The sequence below is a fragment of the Piliocolobus tephrosceles genome, chromosome 3 (genome assembly GCF_002776525.5).
Source record: "Piliocolobus tephrosceles isolate RC106 chromosome 3, ASM277652v3, whole genome shotgun sequence".
Lineage (NCBI taxonomy): Eukaryota > Metazoa > Chordata > Mammalia > Primates > Cercopithecidae > Piliocolobus > Piliocolobus tephrosceles.
This window is the reverse complement of record NC_045436.1, coordinates 88,103,600-88,119,324: the sequence shown is the minus strand read 5'-3', so window position 1 is coordinate 88,119,324 and position 15,725 is coordinate 88,103,600. Positions and strand designations below refer to the sequence as shown.

Sequence of the window (15,725 nt, the reverse complement as noted above, 5' to 3'; positions counted from 1 at the left end):
GTATACATATGTAACAAACCTGCACGTTATGCACATGTACCCTAGAACTTAAAGTATAATAATAATTAAAAAATAAAAAAATAAAATAAAATAAAAAACAATAGACGTTTACTCAGTTCATAGTTCTGGAGGCCGAGAAGTTCAAGATGGAGAGGCCACATCCAGTGAGGGCCTTCTTGCTGTGTCATAACATGTGGAAGGCATCACATGACAAGAAAGTGTGCAAGAAAGAGAGGGAAGGGGGCAGAACCTATCCTTTATAAGGATGCCACTCCCGAGATAGTGGCATTAATCCACTCCTGAGGGCAGAGCCCTTATTACCTAATCACCTCTTAAATGTCCCACCTGTCAATGCTGTTGCACTGGGAATTAAGTTTCCAAAATGTGGACTTCAGGGGAACATTCAAATTATCACACTACCCAATATCCAACTTTAGGATCCTCTATTAGTGTAAGCCGTATTGCTGATTATTTACTTTTTAAAAAATAATTTCTTTAATTAAAATAGCAGTAAAATGAGATATAAAATTTTAATTGTTCGATTAACTTGTGTGAAGGTTTACAGATAAAATGGATAATAGTGGGAAAATGAGGGGGCTATATAAACATTTCCATTTTGGATATTTATCAACATCTTGCCCTAGAACCATCATGAGATTCCAAAGAGTTTACTGAATTGTCACACAGAGAATAAATCTGAAGATTTGTATGTCCTAGTCCTATTTCTATCGAATTGAGCCAGAGCACTTAAATAACAAGAAGACCACCTGAGCTCAACTCCAAACACCAGCACCTGGGTTTGTTATTATTCTGACAACTAAAATAAATGATCAAGTGGGTCACTGGTGATATTTATTGATTTCTTGTAAGGCATTACTTGGCAGCTGAAACTAATTATTTAACTTGGAAAATTTTGGAATCGGCAACATCAAATTTTGGAATTAGCAGCCCTATGAAGGCTCCAGGTAAGAGGAAATAATTAACATGTGCCATACACTCAGAATTGCCAGGCTCTGGGCTAGACTATTTATATGAATGCTCTAATTTAATCTTATCACTCTATGAAGGAGATATTATCCTCATTTATCAGCTTGAGAAATCAGAAAGTTTGTGTAACTTGCTCAAGGAAAGTCATTCATATTTTTCCTAAATGTTTTTACACAATCATGGCAAGAAGCATGCTTAAAGTTGACAGCAGAAAAGCAACTTTCATCTTCTGTTCATCTGGGAAGGTAAAGAGATATTAGTTCTTTGCTGCTCCCCTCCCCCACAAAAAAAAAAAAAAACCACTACTGTTCAGTCTATCACGTATGAACAAACTTCTAGAAACTAATTTGGCTAATCGGTGCTTTCCTACAGACTAGCCTGCCTATCTGTTGGCGGTGACTTTGTTGCTCTGTGCAATTCCCAGGAGATCTAGAGGAACTCTGGAGCCTAAGTGACATAAACAAGGCAGTGGTTTGCAAATATTTTACTATCAACAGTCAGAAAGCCCTGTTTTGGGTAATCTCTTTCCTAATCTTCAATTAAACATCTGTATTGAAGAGTCATTAAAATGAAGAGGAACAAATTGGCATTACAGGGTGTAATGGGAAGACACAGTAACTTCAAACTGAAGCCAAGAGGTGGCTGAAAAGCATTTTCTTATAAATGCAATGATAAAGAAGTGTAGAGAGCACCAGCGTGTTCAAAAACTAGCCACCATCTGCAATATGTGACCTCCCGTTGAACTCACTTCAGGTTAGAAGGTGAACAGACTGAGGTCTATGCTACAGTAATTACCTGTAATTATCATTTTGGAATGTTTTTTACATAAAAGGAAATCAGTTATAGTTATGCTGTAATCATCTACTTATGTACAGTTTTTGTCAATTCTGCCTATGACAGAAGACGGGAAGGTACAGGGAAGAACACTCTCTAGTCAAAGCTGTATATGAAAATGTCACCACAAGTTGAGCAAATAAAATGACCCAGGATTTTTAATGCATATATGAAACGTCGAAAACCTGGCACTGGCAGATTTCAATAGTAAAATAAAAATTTGAGTAACCTAGCACAGATCACCTGGACCTGTGTATCCAGCTGGGAAATGTGTTCAAAGATGAAAAATCATTTTTGGCTGACTTTTTCCAGGACACCCCTTTGCTCTAGAAAACTCCCTTGGTAGAAACAGCCTTCCCACTCCTCCCATGCCCCAGGGTAAACTCCTGCTCATAGTTCGAGATGCATCTCAAATGTCGCCTCTGCTATGAAGCCTCCCCTGAACCTCAAGGCAAAGATTTGTGATTTCTTGGCAGGCTGCTTTAGCTTCTTATACAGAAATATCTTTCCCACGGCTCACTGCACGTGGTGTTAGTGCCTGAGAGTGGTCTGCCTCCAGCACATCAGCCCACTGACCTCCAGGGCTGATTCTAGTGACCTGAAGGATTAGACACAGGAATTTTTCCTCATTCAATATCCAAGAAAATGATGTGCACACCTGGGGAAGGCTTTTGTTCAGTACAGGGCAAGGAAATAGGTCACAAATGTCTGCTGTTCATGTGTGTGTTCTCTACTAAATATGAGTTCCTAGAGCTCAAGTAATTAGGTCTTACTGACTTTTTATAATCTGTGCACATGTAGTATAGAGTACACATGCCTTATATGTAAATGTATGCTCATACAATAAACTGCAAAGTAAATCATGTAACCCTTCTCCATTGCCAGAAATGCCATTTCCCCAATTTTTATTTGCTAGGATTTATCTCAATTATAAACACTTTTTTGACTGTAAATGAGGTAGCCTCAAATTTGCAAAGGAATTTAAACTTCTATCTCCATCCCTGAGATCCAGATACATATATGCAACTTCTGACCTGACTCTCTACTTGTAAATCTAATAGGCATTTCAAGTTTATCAAGGCCAAACAAGAACTATGGAGTCTACCCTCACCCCATGCCTGAAAGTGATCTTCCTCCACTCTTCCCATCTCAGTAGCTTCAGTCTCAAATCTAACCACTGCTATCACCTTGGTCCCACCTATCAGCATCTCACCTGAATGACTTCCATCTCCTCGTTGCCATTGTTGTTCCCTTACACACAGGAATAGCTTTAGTGTTCTTCTTAAATAATTAATGTCATGTTATTCTTGAACTCAAAAGTCTCTAATTTTTTTTGAGATAAATTATGTGTCACTTAACAACAGGTACATTCTGAAAAATTTGTCCTTGGGTGATTTCATTGTTGTGCAAACATCATGGAGAGTACTTTACACAAACCTAGATGGTATAGCCTACTACTCGCCTAGGCTATATGGTATAGCCTGTTGCTCCTAGACTACAAACCTGTACAGTACATTACTGTACTGAATACTATAGGCAATTGTAACACAATGGCAAGTATTTGTATGTCTAAACATATAAAAGATGTAATAAAAATATGGTATAAAAATAAAAAATGGTACACCTATCTAGGGCATGCACCGTGAATGGAGCTTGCAGGACTGGAAGTTGTTCTGGGTGAGTCAGTGAGTGAATGTGAGGGCCTAGGACATTGCTATACACTACTATAGATTTTATAAACACTGTACACTTAGGCTACACTTAATTTACACAAAAATTTTCCTTCTTCAATAACGAATTAGGCTGGGCATGGTGGCTCATGCCATGGCTCATGGAATTTTAAGCCTGGCACTTTGGGAGGCTGAGGCGGGTGGATCACCTGAGATCAGGAGTTCAAGACCAGCCTGGGCAACGTGGTGAAACCCCATCTCTACTAAAAGTACAAAAATTAGCTGGGCATGGTGGCATGTGCCTGTAATCCCAGCTACTTGGGAGGCTGAGGCAGGAGAATCGCTTGAGCCCAAAAGGCAGAGGCTGCCGTGAGCCAAGTTTGCACCATTGCACTCCAGCCTGTGTGACAGAGTGAGATTCCATCTCAAAAAAATAAAAAATAAAAATAATAATAATAAAAAAATTAACCTTAGCTTACTACAACGTTTTTGCTTTATGAACTTTTTAATATTTTTAAGCTTTTTGACTCTTGTTACACTTAGTTTAAAACACAAACAGATTGTACAGCTGTACAAAATGTTGTCTTTATTTCCCTATTCTGTAAGATTTTTCTATTTTTAAAAACATTTTTCTTTTTACTTTTTAGACATTTTTGTTAAAAGCTAAGACACAAACACACACATTAGCCTAGGGAAACACAGGGTCAAGATCATAAAGACATCACCGGTGACAGGAATTTTCAGGTCCATTACAATCTTGTGGGACCAGTGCTGTGTGTGAAGTCTGTCATAGACCAAAACATTGCTATGCACCCCATGACTATACTGAGGACAACGTCCAAACTCTTTAGGGGCCTCCAGTGTTGAATACAGTCTGTGTGTTGACAACATCTCTGAGCTCATTTCCTACCTTGCTCCACCATATACATTGGGCCCACATACCTTCTTTCTATTCGAGGAACCTGCCAGGCTTTTCCCCTCTTAGGACATTGCATTTGGTCTTCCCTCCCTGGAATACACTGCCAGGTGTTCTCCCAGCTGACTCCATCTGGTCATTCCAGTTTCAGCCTGAGCATTGACTCTTAGAGAAATCCTCCTCAACCAACCCTCTACAACAGATCTCCATGTGCTCTCCAGAGCACCCCATATTTTGTTTGCTTTGAAAATTACTTTGTTCATTGTCTTATTACCTACACTAGGATGCAGACTCCATGACAGCAGGGACCTTGCCTGTCTCATTCACTACTGAATCCCCAGCTCCTAGAATAGGAGAGGTGTTCACTTGTGGAAAGAAGAAGGAGGAATCCTGAAAACAAACCAAAAACACTGCCATGAGAAACTGAATTGTAATACAAATGCCAGGAAGCGGCTGTCCTATAGACACATGATGCTCTCCTTGTTGTCAGCTGTAGGATTAAGTGAGAACTACACACAAAGAACAATCTAGTGACAAATGTGCAACAGTTTGCTTTGTGACCTCCCTAACACGGAAGTTTGTCAGTGCGCTGGCAGAATAGATGTTATCCAAATTGCCTGTATGGCCAACACAGCCATGTTAGACATGTGGCCTGCTCAAAAGATAATGGGCAGGACTCTCACCTCATAGAATAGGTTCTCATGACTGAAAACACGGTAGCAGATCCAAAATATACTGAACCAAATAGCCCAGTCCTTCAGCACAATGGAAAGAGGCTGAAGAATCGATCAATGTTATAAGTCACAAATCTCAATCCTACCCTGTCTCAAATCCAGATCAGGGTGACTAATTAGCTCCCAATCCTAGTACACTCATGTGACAGGCAAGTTGGTGAACTTCTGTGATCCATGATTTCCTCCAATATTTAATGTCCCTGTTTTAAGCCCTTTTGTGATCAGCAAGTAACAGTGTGGCCATCACCTATCACCTAAGCAGAAATGCTATATATCTCAAGAAATATCTCTCTGTGCTGTTTGACACAGCATACCTGCTAGTGACAGGGCAGCAATGGGAAGAGAAGGACCTCCGGGTTCTGGGATGAGGTTATTGGAGAAACAGAACGGGGGCATGCCCCATTTCTTCTGTGGCTGTGAGTGAAATCAAGGACACGCAACAGAACTGGGTTTTGAATGAGGCAGTTAGGAATTCAAGCTCTGGAATTAAAAATGCCATATTTTACCATTTATTGGTTTGTGATACCAGGTAACTAACAACCTCTTTAATTTCAATTTCTGAAAATGAAAAAAAAAAAAAACTACAGCACCTACATTGCAGGCTGCTGGAAGGACTGAATTAGGTAATACATATGAAGGATTTAGCATAGTTCCCGGCATATGGTAAGTGTGTCAACAAACAGTAGCTTTTACTTTGGCAGTGTAGAGAATTTGAGTTTTTCAGATGCTATTTACTGATAAATAGTGGTTAAAACGCATCTTCAGTTACATTTATTGTTTGATGACTTTGTTGGAAGGGTTTGGGCAAGGAAGGCAGTAGGCCCTTCTTGCCATGTATTTCCAACGTTCCTGCAAGAGCTACAGGATACAGAGAATGTGCCAGCAGAGGCATTAGTCCACAGAACTGATTACCTGGGAGTCGAATACACAGGTACCCTGGCATGGGTAGTATATGAAAAAACGATAGAAATGCTCACTTTATAGGATAATTATGACAAGTAAGTGAGATAAATTATGTAAAAGTACCTGGAGACTAAGAAGTAATTTTTTTTCTCTTTCCTTGGCATGGTTTGGAAAATGCTTAAAGTCTTTACAAATTAATTTACAATAATTTTTTTTTAATCTAAAAAGAGACTGTTTCTTTCCATGGCAAATTCTTGGAATGCTATGTGTTTATTAAACTTTTTTTTTCTAATAATCTCCCTTTCCCTTCTCACCCTTTGATCCTTTCCCTTGCAGTCCTTCCATTTTTCACATTCCATTAATTTACATTTTGTTGCAGAATCCGGTACAAGACCTTTACTGTGGCACCAATCATAGAAAGACTTTTTTAAATGGTCAGTTTCTGTAGAAAACAGAAGAATCCTGGCAGGATGCATCCTGCCACACTCTGATAGACATTTTTTCTCTGAATTTAAAAAAAAAAAAAAATGGCTCTTTTGGTATTCTATGCAAATGATCTTTGACTGTAAGTTGGAAACACATTCAGCTGCCTCCTCAAGCAAAGATGTCTTTTCAATGTCAGAATTCTTAAAAGTCCTTGAATAAAAATTCACTTCCCTCTAGAGTTGTATTTGATGTATTTTTAATATTGCTATTTTTCTTTCATTGTTGCATAGAGATGCATTCCAATTTTGTTTGTCTGTAGTTTATAATATAAAGGAACCAAGGGAAAAATCAGTAAGGGTCTATGGAAAGAGTTAAATCATTTCCCTACAGCTTCCCTAAGCGGAACTGATAGTCTTAGTCTGACTTAGGGAGCTGGAATAGAAAGGCTGCCAACATCTGTTTTGGTCAGAGTCAGATAAAAGAGACTAATTCATAGCGGGAATAACCCATGTATGGCATTCTGTATTCCATTACCCTTTTCACAAAAAAATATGCATGATATAGATACACAGATATATTTCTACCTAAACTTTTCCACAGCGGAAGTAAAAGAAAGGTGAAAGGCTCAAAAGAGTTGTTACTGATTTATTTACCTAGAATAAAGTCAGGAGGCATAGCACATCAACATTACCACCACTATGTTGTAGGGGCTCGGTCTCAGCCATTTGACAAAACTGATTTTGAAATTTTTTAAAATAGAAGTGAGAATAACTTCTCAAATACCAATAGAAACAAGGGTCAGGACTGACATAAACAAATGAAACACCAGAATAATGCACAACCCTAGTTTTATCCATTAATTTCAACCTTATTTCTACTAAAAGTAATTCAGGAACTGCTAATATGTAATCAAATGAACTAGTTTGAGATCATCTTCTCTAATTATTGGTAAAGATGCTAACAGGTAGGCAAGAGAAGTAGTGAATGATCTGAATAACTGACAAAGTGAGTAAGCCACAGAGAAATAATCAGCTCATGGCTATATCAAGAGCTCAACACCAGAGACGATGTTTTTCAATTGGCAAGGGTATAGCAGTGGAGGTGAGTGAAGAGAGGTTGGTTTTGTTGATTGGTTGGTTGGTTCGTTGGTTGTACGGGAATGAATACTATCAGTTCCCTTTCTTACCCAAGGATACACAAAAAGTCTCCAACACCAGCGTCATCAAGAAACTTGTTTAGCTCTGAATTCTTTAATACAAACAGCTCAGGCTTAATATTTATTTTATTTTTTGAAATCTTTGCATGATTGAAATCGTGTTATGATAGGAAGAGGGTTTTATGATATCCTGTTGACAAGGAGCAGGAAAGTCTTGAGTCAAAACAGCCCAGTGGATGAACTACATGCCACAGTTTTGATACCTAGAACCTATGATTCCCATTAGAAGACACGCTCCACCTCAGGAGCTCCACCTCAGGAGCGATGTGACTGGTGTTCTTGTTCTCCGAGTTCGAATTCTGTTCTCCTACTTAAAAATTAAGCAGCACAAGCTCTATGTGATTAACCCTGCTCTTTTGCTCTTCTATCTCTTTCCTTCTTGGTCATCTTTCTCACACTCCCTTTCTCTTCCATTGCCTTGGAAATTGGTCTTGGTCGTTTCAGGGAATATGTCTTGTACCTGAACACTGGAATGCAAGCTCCTTAGAAGCACGAGGACACAGAGATGGTGCTCCAAAAAGCACTTTTTATTAAAGAGTAAAACCATGACCACCCCAAAATCCAGTACTGAGGAATTAGCTGCATCTGAGGAAAAGCAGCTCCTGCGACAGGGTGGGTCAGGCTGAAAACATTTGCTTATGAGCAAGTGTCTTTTTAAATAACAACTGTAGTCTTTGATACTCAGAACACAGTACAAATGTTTTATGTTTCTGGATTCTTTAAACATCTTAGCACTTTAATTAACCAGAACCCAGCAAAATGTAACACTACCACCACAGCCACCCCCTGAAAACTATTTGAAACTTTTTTGACATTCCACTTTTATGAGAGAGGTTTAAGCATATATTTTTCTGATGTATAGGATCCATGTTTAGGGCCCAGGGAGGTATGAATGGAAAGACTTCCTGTTGCCTCTTCTCTTCTGGCATGGAGACCACAGACATAATTAATAAGATATATTATTTAATTAATAAAAATATCTTTGCATGAAGTAAAAATACACTTAATAAAAGGGTTTTCTAAAACAGTGTATGTTCAAGCCAATCTCTTAAATCTTCTATAGGCAAACCAAATGATGCTGAATGCATAATGATCATTCATACTCCGAATCTCAATTCTGCAGCAGAACAGAGCCATCATAACATGAGAAATGCTGTTATGTTCTCTGTTTTTACCAAAGCAAGAAAACTGCTACTGCCCTTCAATAAGATTTTCAACAGGAGAGAATATTCTCTTTTTTTATTTGCATTCCAGATAACTGAATTTCTTTTTTCATCTGCCAAAGAATGTCGGTGCTCTGATCCTTCTAAGAAATCTGGGAGTAGTAGCCTGGAATTATTTATGATTTATGCCCACTGCCATAAGGGATTTGAGGCCTGGGATTCAAAGAATTGATATGACCAACATGCTAGACTCTGCCCTTGACTTTCTGACCAAAGACGTGTGTGTCATTTACTCTGTGAAACAAAAGACGAAATGTCATAGAATGACAGAGTTATAAGGAATCTTTACTGCTGGAAACTGCAGATAATTTTATAATAAATTTAGTTCCAAGGAAGTAAAATAACCTGTACAAAGCCAAAGGGCTCATTAGTAACAGAAATGAGAGTAGAACCAAGTCCCCTGAGTTCAAATCTTTCCCCACTGGTCCACACAGTCCTCCCTCTGTGCAGGAGTCATTAGAAGGATACTGCTATGAGGGTGAGAACATTTTCTAAAGTCTCTGAATGCTTGAACATGCACAGAAAGTACAAAACAGTAAATTTAATTTTCTTTCAAATACCATATTCTATCTGATACTTAGACTAACTCAAGGGGTACCCCAAATGCGTCACAAGGAAGCCACCATGTGGCCACCACCATGTTCCTCTTTTCCCTGCTACTGTCCCTGGCAAAGGCAGTGGTTAAATAGCATCCAAAGAGCCCCTGCCTTTTGCTAGACACTATTATGCTGCCAGCCTGCCCTCCCTTGATCGTGTGGGGATGTGGGTGCTGGGAGGTACCATCTGACTCACAGGCTATGAGCCAAAGCTGGTGGCATTAACAGATTTCAGACCATTAAGCTTGGATGGAGTTGCATTAAAGAGAAGGAGGTGTAACACTTTGTCAAACTAAAACGGGTCTGAAGCATGTATTGGGAGATGGAATATGGCTCCATGGGCTCAGAGTACCAGAACAAAAAATGCCATGGGAAGGCAGCCTGGGTAAGTAACTGAAAAATCTTTTCATATGTATTTTTCTGATGAATAGGATCCATATTTAGGGCCTGGGGAGGCATGAACAGAAAGACTTTCTGTTGCCTCTTCTCTTCTGGCAAAGCTGCAGTTCCTTTTGTGGGGAATCCCAAGAGTCATCTTAAGCAGGCCAAGCATCTTTCTCCCTCACTTGTGCCATTGCTCCTCCAGTATCTAATACAGGAGGGACTTTCTTTGGCTCTGGGAAAACAAAGGCAAATTCCAAGCAGGAGGAAGAAACTCAAATTGATTTATGGGCAGTGATGTGCTAGTAAAAGTCTAACAAACAACTCTCCAGGAAAGAAATATATCCATAAATATGTGCATTGATTTACTATCAATGTGACTAACATAAAGGATCTAAGGATATAATTTATAAGTATAATAAAATATACAAAACTCTATATTGTAAATACTATGTAGTACGTTGATTTCTCATGGGATGCTCTCCTTGATTTTTATCTAACTCATGTCCTTAGGCAACCTACGATGGCAGTTAACAAACAAGTATAATTCCTGCATAAATTGTTGTTTAATATTTTCACTTATATTAAGGAATAATAAACAACAATGACTTACGTCAGTACAACACTTGTTCATTGATGACATGGGCAACTTCTTTGCTGAACTAGATAATACTTTAATAGTTGTTAAATACTGGAAGAATCTTTTCTCAATTTTTAGGCTATTCATATGTAACAACTGCAGGCACAACACATGTCTAAATTTAGTATGCATTATTAACATTTCCTCCACTTTCTTGTCTGGATCATCAATGAAATGATAAGTCAACACCCTGATTTGTAGTCAGTTTCTGTGATGCAAATACCCCCAACATGTTGACTTCAAACTACTCATGTGATGTCACTAAACATGGAGATGAAATGAGATACACAGTGACCCACCATTATACAGTATGTCCATCAAACAGGTACAAGAGATGTAACTAACCTCAAGAACATAGATCATAATAAAATGTAGCAAAATAATTAGGAAATGATGATGAGTTTGAGACATTTCTTACCCTTGTTTTTAAGATAACTTATATAACTGAAAGTTTATGTAATTTAATTTTTAATAGCAGCTGTGTTTGACAACTGGCTCACAAAATTCCTGAAAACTTAACAATCAGCTCTCATAAGCTAGTGTGAGCTGGCTCCAGCACTCCACGAGCGGGGAAAGGACATCCTTTGAAAATGAAGTGTCAGGAAAAGGATGACTAGTTTATAAGATATATATTCAAATTAAGTTATGAAGCTTTGTAAAGCCATTTGTTTAAAAAATGAATTTCCAAAATCTTGTCCAGTCAGTAGATTTGGCATTTCTGTCCAAGTGTGTGCAGGGTTAGAGTTTCTCCACTTTCCCCACAGTCTTTGACCACCCGCTCCAGCTCTCCCGCAGCCTCCCACTGCACAGAGGGATGCATTTAACACACTTCATGAGAGCTTCACCTTGTCCTATCCAAAGTAACTCTTTCTGGAGCCAATTTTTTAGTGTAATTTATTCCAAACCTTTGATGGGGAAACTTGTACTCTTGAAGCTGTTCAGATGTGCAGCCAGCAGGGAGCTCCTGGGCCACATTGGCTTCTCCAGCCACAGATGTTGTGGCCAAGCCTGACGCCCAGGTACACCACGTGGATTTATAACATTCCTTGAGGGAGAGTGGAACCATATCCTGTAAATGAATGCATTATGCTTATCCGCGTTCTTGTTTTTCATCTGTGACAGGTATTTTATGGATTGGAGGTTTCATTTAAATGTTGCATAATCCTCCTTTAATAAATAATGTGAATACTCAATATAATTGAAATAAGAAAGACTGCCTTTGTTTCGACATAACTGATTCAAAAATAAAAGGACTCATCATGACTAGAAATTGATCTTCAAAAATATCAGTTACATTGGAAGGTATGATCACATGTGTATCACAGTTTAATCATAATGAAAGAAGAATAAACAACATAAGAATTTGTGCCTTTTTATATGGCTACTGTGAACTCCCCAGACATAAGACACTAGAGAATGTGCCATTTGGTCAAATTACTAATTTGGCTTAGTTCAAAGCAAAGCCAGGATGTATCAATTTAAAAATGTTAAGTTATAAAACATTTTTAAAAGAAATTAAGTTGCATTACCTTGTAATACAAGATATAATTGAAGTTGCTATCCATATTATCAAATAGAGCTCTTGCTTAGGCAGCTTGAATGCATGGGAGATTATGTGAAAAAGGGAATCTGTGATGACGTTTTAGTTTGTACTGGTAGCACTTAGCACAACACCTGACATGTAGTAAACACTCAAAAGGAGTTAATGGAATAAATTAATTACTAAATGTCTTAATGATTCAAGAAAATTTACTCTCATTTTAAAAGCTTCTGTTCTATAGACTAAACATAATTAGTAATACCATCTATGACACTAATTTCTTTAAATAAATATTTTCTCTATTAATACCATTAAAATTTAGGCCTTTACCTAAATTATCACACTTTGAATTATGGGAGTCAGTAATTAAGAAGTTATAGTACTCTTCTGTTGTTTTTTCCTGCCCAGGGTCCATTTCCCTTTCTACCGCTAGTAGCACTCTTATTTTCCCCTGGGAAACCACGTCTCCACTTCTCACAGTCCATGAAAATACGTTGAAGTTGGCTGCAACCCCTGTCCAGAGTGGGCATATGATCTAAGCCTGGCCAGCAAGGCTGTCCACAGCGACAGATTTGGGGATGAGCTTATGACCTATTATGGAACAATAAAATAAACTCCCAAGAACTTTGCTGGAATTATTATGAGAGATGCTCTCTCTCTGCTAGTATGCTAATCTGGTAGGATGTAGGCCTGATGTTGATGGCTGTCACATTTAAGCTTAGGGAAAAAGCAGGACCAGCACTGAGGCCAGTGCAGGAGAATGCAGAGCTGAGAGATAAGGAAAGACAGACTCCAGATGGATGACACTATCTGCATATCTTCACAGTGACAAAAGGCTGCTCTACCCTTGGAGTTTTCCATTGCAGCAGCATGTAATTTAGCGGGGTTTCTGTCATTAATAACCAAATGAGTCTATTCCGTAAGTTTGTTCTATGCATATTTTCATAGCATGTTCTCCTTGGTTATATTTTAAGACCCAATAAAAGTACATAGGTTTCTTCTGCTGACAAAACACAAAATTTTAAATTCTGCTAACCATTCCAAACATTTAAATTACAGACTTCAGTAATTGAGAACTTACCATATAATTTAAGCCAAGAACTGACTTTTTAATTCTTTTTTTCTAGGAAAAAAAAATTTCTGTGTATTTTGATTGCTTACAGAAGCTAAGACAGTACCTTGCTTTCAGAAAACAACTCAAATGTTGAGACACTATGATTTGGAAAGTCCTTTCCTATACAGGACCTTGTGTGCCAGCTTAATCATACCCATCCCTGCCAAGGGATAAGGGATCCAAGGTACCCACAAGTAGGTAAGCCATTGGGGTGACAGGAAGTACACAAAACGAGAAACAGGGTGCTCTTCTTCTAGAATGCATGAAATGCCTCACAAAACTCTTGTCTTCAGTGGGGAACTAGGAACTTTAAAGATTCTGAAACAATTTTTTACCATCCCAAATATGGTCTTATGAAATCAAAAACATTGTAGAAGGAGCCCTGATCGTGGTGTGATGCCCACTTCTGATCTTACCATCTCTGTGACCCAATGTTAACACATTGGGCTCTCCATCTGGAAAATGGGGACCATACTTTCTTCCTCATGAGAATCAATGGAGACAGTCTACTTTAAGTACACTAGAGCTTATAAATGTGCATCAACTACATTTTCATCAACGTATTATTAATATTGTTATGCTTATTGACAGAGTTCACATACTTAAAAGAAGCTCTGGTAAGGTGAGTAGTTAGTATACATGAGATTTTGTCCACGAGTCTTCTGTTTGTATACCTGAGACAGACTTATACCAGGCTAAGTACCCTGTAATAAGAGGATAAACAACATGGGTGCTCCTCTGCTTTTGAACTGTGCTTAACTTTGGCTTGGCATAGTTAACCTTGCTTTTCTATGCAGGCAGGATGCTAAGCACTATTAGTTACAAAGGTGTGTGTAGGACAGTCTCTAATTTCTAGGAACATACAGGTCAGCTGTGGTATATCTCATACCAAGCACAGTATGAGTGCTAGCCCTGATGGGCATGCAGAGGACTATCTCAGTGGCACATAAAAAGTGGTTCAAGCTAGTTAGCCTTCATCAAAAAGGGCATTTCAGCAGAATTTCAAGAATAGCATGGTTTTTAGCAGGTGCTATGAAAGAGGCCTCACAAGGCAAAAGGAAAATATATGGCAAGGTACTGAGTTGTGAACATGCATAAGGGAACCACGAAAAGGTAGAGTTGGAGAATAAACTATGAATGAAGGTTCTGTCAGATTGGGGAGGGCTTTGAACACCTAGCTAAGAAGTTGGACTTCATTCCATAGGCAATGAGGAGTTATTACAGGTTTTTAAATGAATGAGCTGTAAAAACCAAGACAAAATTTAGGAAGAAAACTCAAGTATCAGTGTGAAGAATTTCTTGAATAAGAGAAAGTATGTTGGCAGAGAAAAGAAGGAGGGAGCTACTATGATTTATCTGGGCAAAGAAATGTTAGAACCTGAATTATGGAAGAGCCAGTGAACATGAAAATGAAGGAAGATACTTTAGAGACTACTGCATATAGAACAGAAATATTGTTTGATAAGTAATTAGATATGGGAAATAAAGAGAGGCACCAATATTTTTTGATAGCATGACTGGGAAGTTGGTAATAGCATTATTGAAGTAGAAAACTCAAGTAGAGGTACATGTTTGGAAACGAAGGCACATTTTGTACTTTTTGAGTTTGAGGTGCTGTGACACAGTGTGAGAGATGTTAGAAGGCAACTGGAAGTGAAGATGTCAAGTCAGAAAGAAGGTTAGAGCTAGAGATTTAGAAACCATTAGATTTCCCAGGGAGAAAATGTCGACAGGTATATAAAATTACGTGAGAAAAGATCCAAACGCAATTCAAAAAGTGGAGTTCAAAACCAAAAGAATCCAGAGTCATTGGAGTGAAAGAATAGAGGACTTTAAGAAGAAAGGTGTGGTCCCCACCTAGCAGGTTGCAGAAAGAGTAAGAAAGAAGGAAGATGAAGAACATTTGCCCACTAAAAGCTCAATCTGCCCATTTGACTTTAACCAAAATCTCGCAACTTTAACAAAATCACATTGCATATATAGATACTTCTGAGAGGTTTTTTTTGCCCCCAGGACTAGGGCCAATTAACACACTAGTTGTAAAACTAGATATTACAGAAATCTGGTACAGTAAGAATTATCATTTATATTTCTTAAATCCCAACTTCTCTATCTAATATTATTTTTCTAGTTTTTCTCTCCCCAAATTACTCTTTGTTTCCAACAGAAAGTAACATTCGGGATTCAGGTGAATTTTTTTGTTTTTTTTAGCCTTTCACTTTTAGGTATTTTTCTATTTTTAGAAATATTTTAGGCTGGGTGCAGTGGCTCATGCCTATAATTCCATCACTTTGGGAGGCCAAAGCAGTTGGATCACTTGAGCTTAGGAGTTTGAGACTGGTCTGGGCAACATAAAGAAATTCGTTTCTACAAAAAAATTAAAAATTTACCAGGCATGGTAGTGTGCACCTGTGGTACCAGCTACTAGGGAGGCTGAGGTGAGAGGATCGCTTGAGCCCGGGAGGTTGAGGCTGCAGTGAGCTGAGATCATGACACTGCACTCCAACCTGGGCAACAGAGTGAGACTCTCTCTCTCTCTCTCTCT

General features: G+C 38.5%; 1 protein-coding gene across 1 annotated transcript in view; it reads right to left on the bottom strand.

Annotated features, from left to right (window-relative positions):
- Positions 1-15,725, bottom strand: part of LOC111547851 — a 117,605-nt gene that overhangs the window by 17,905 nt on the left and 83,975 nt on the right. The window lies entirely within an intron of this gene.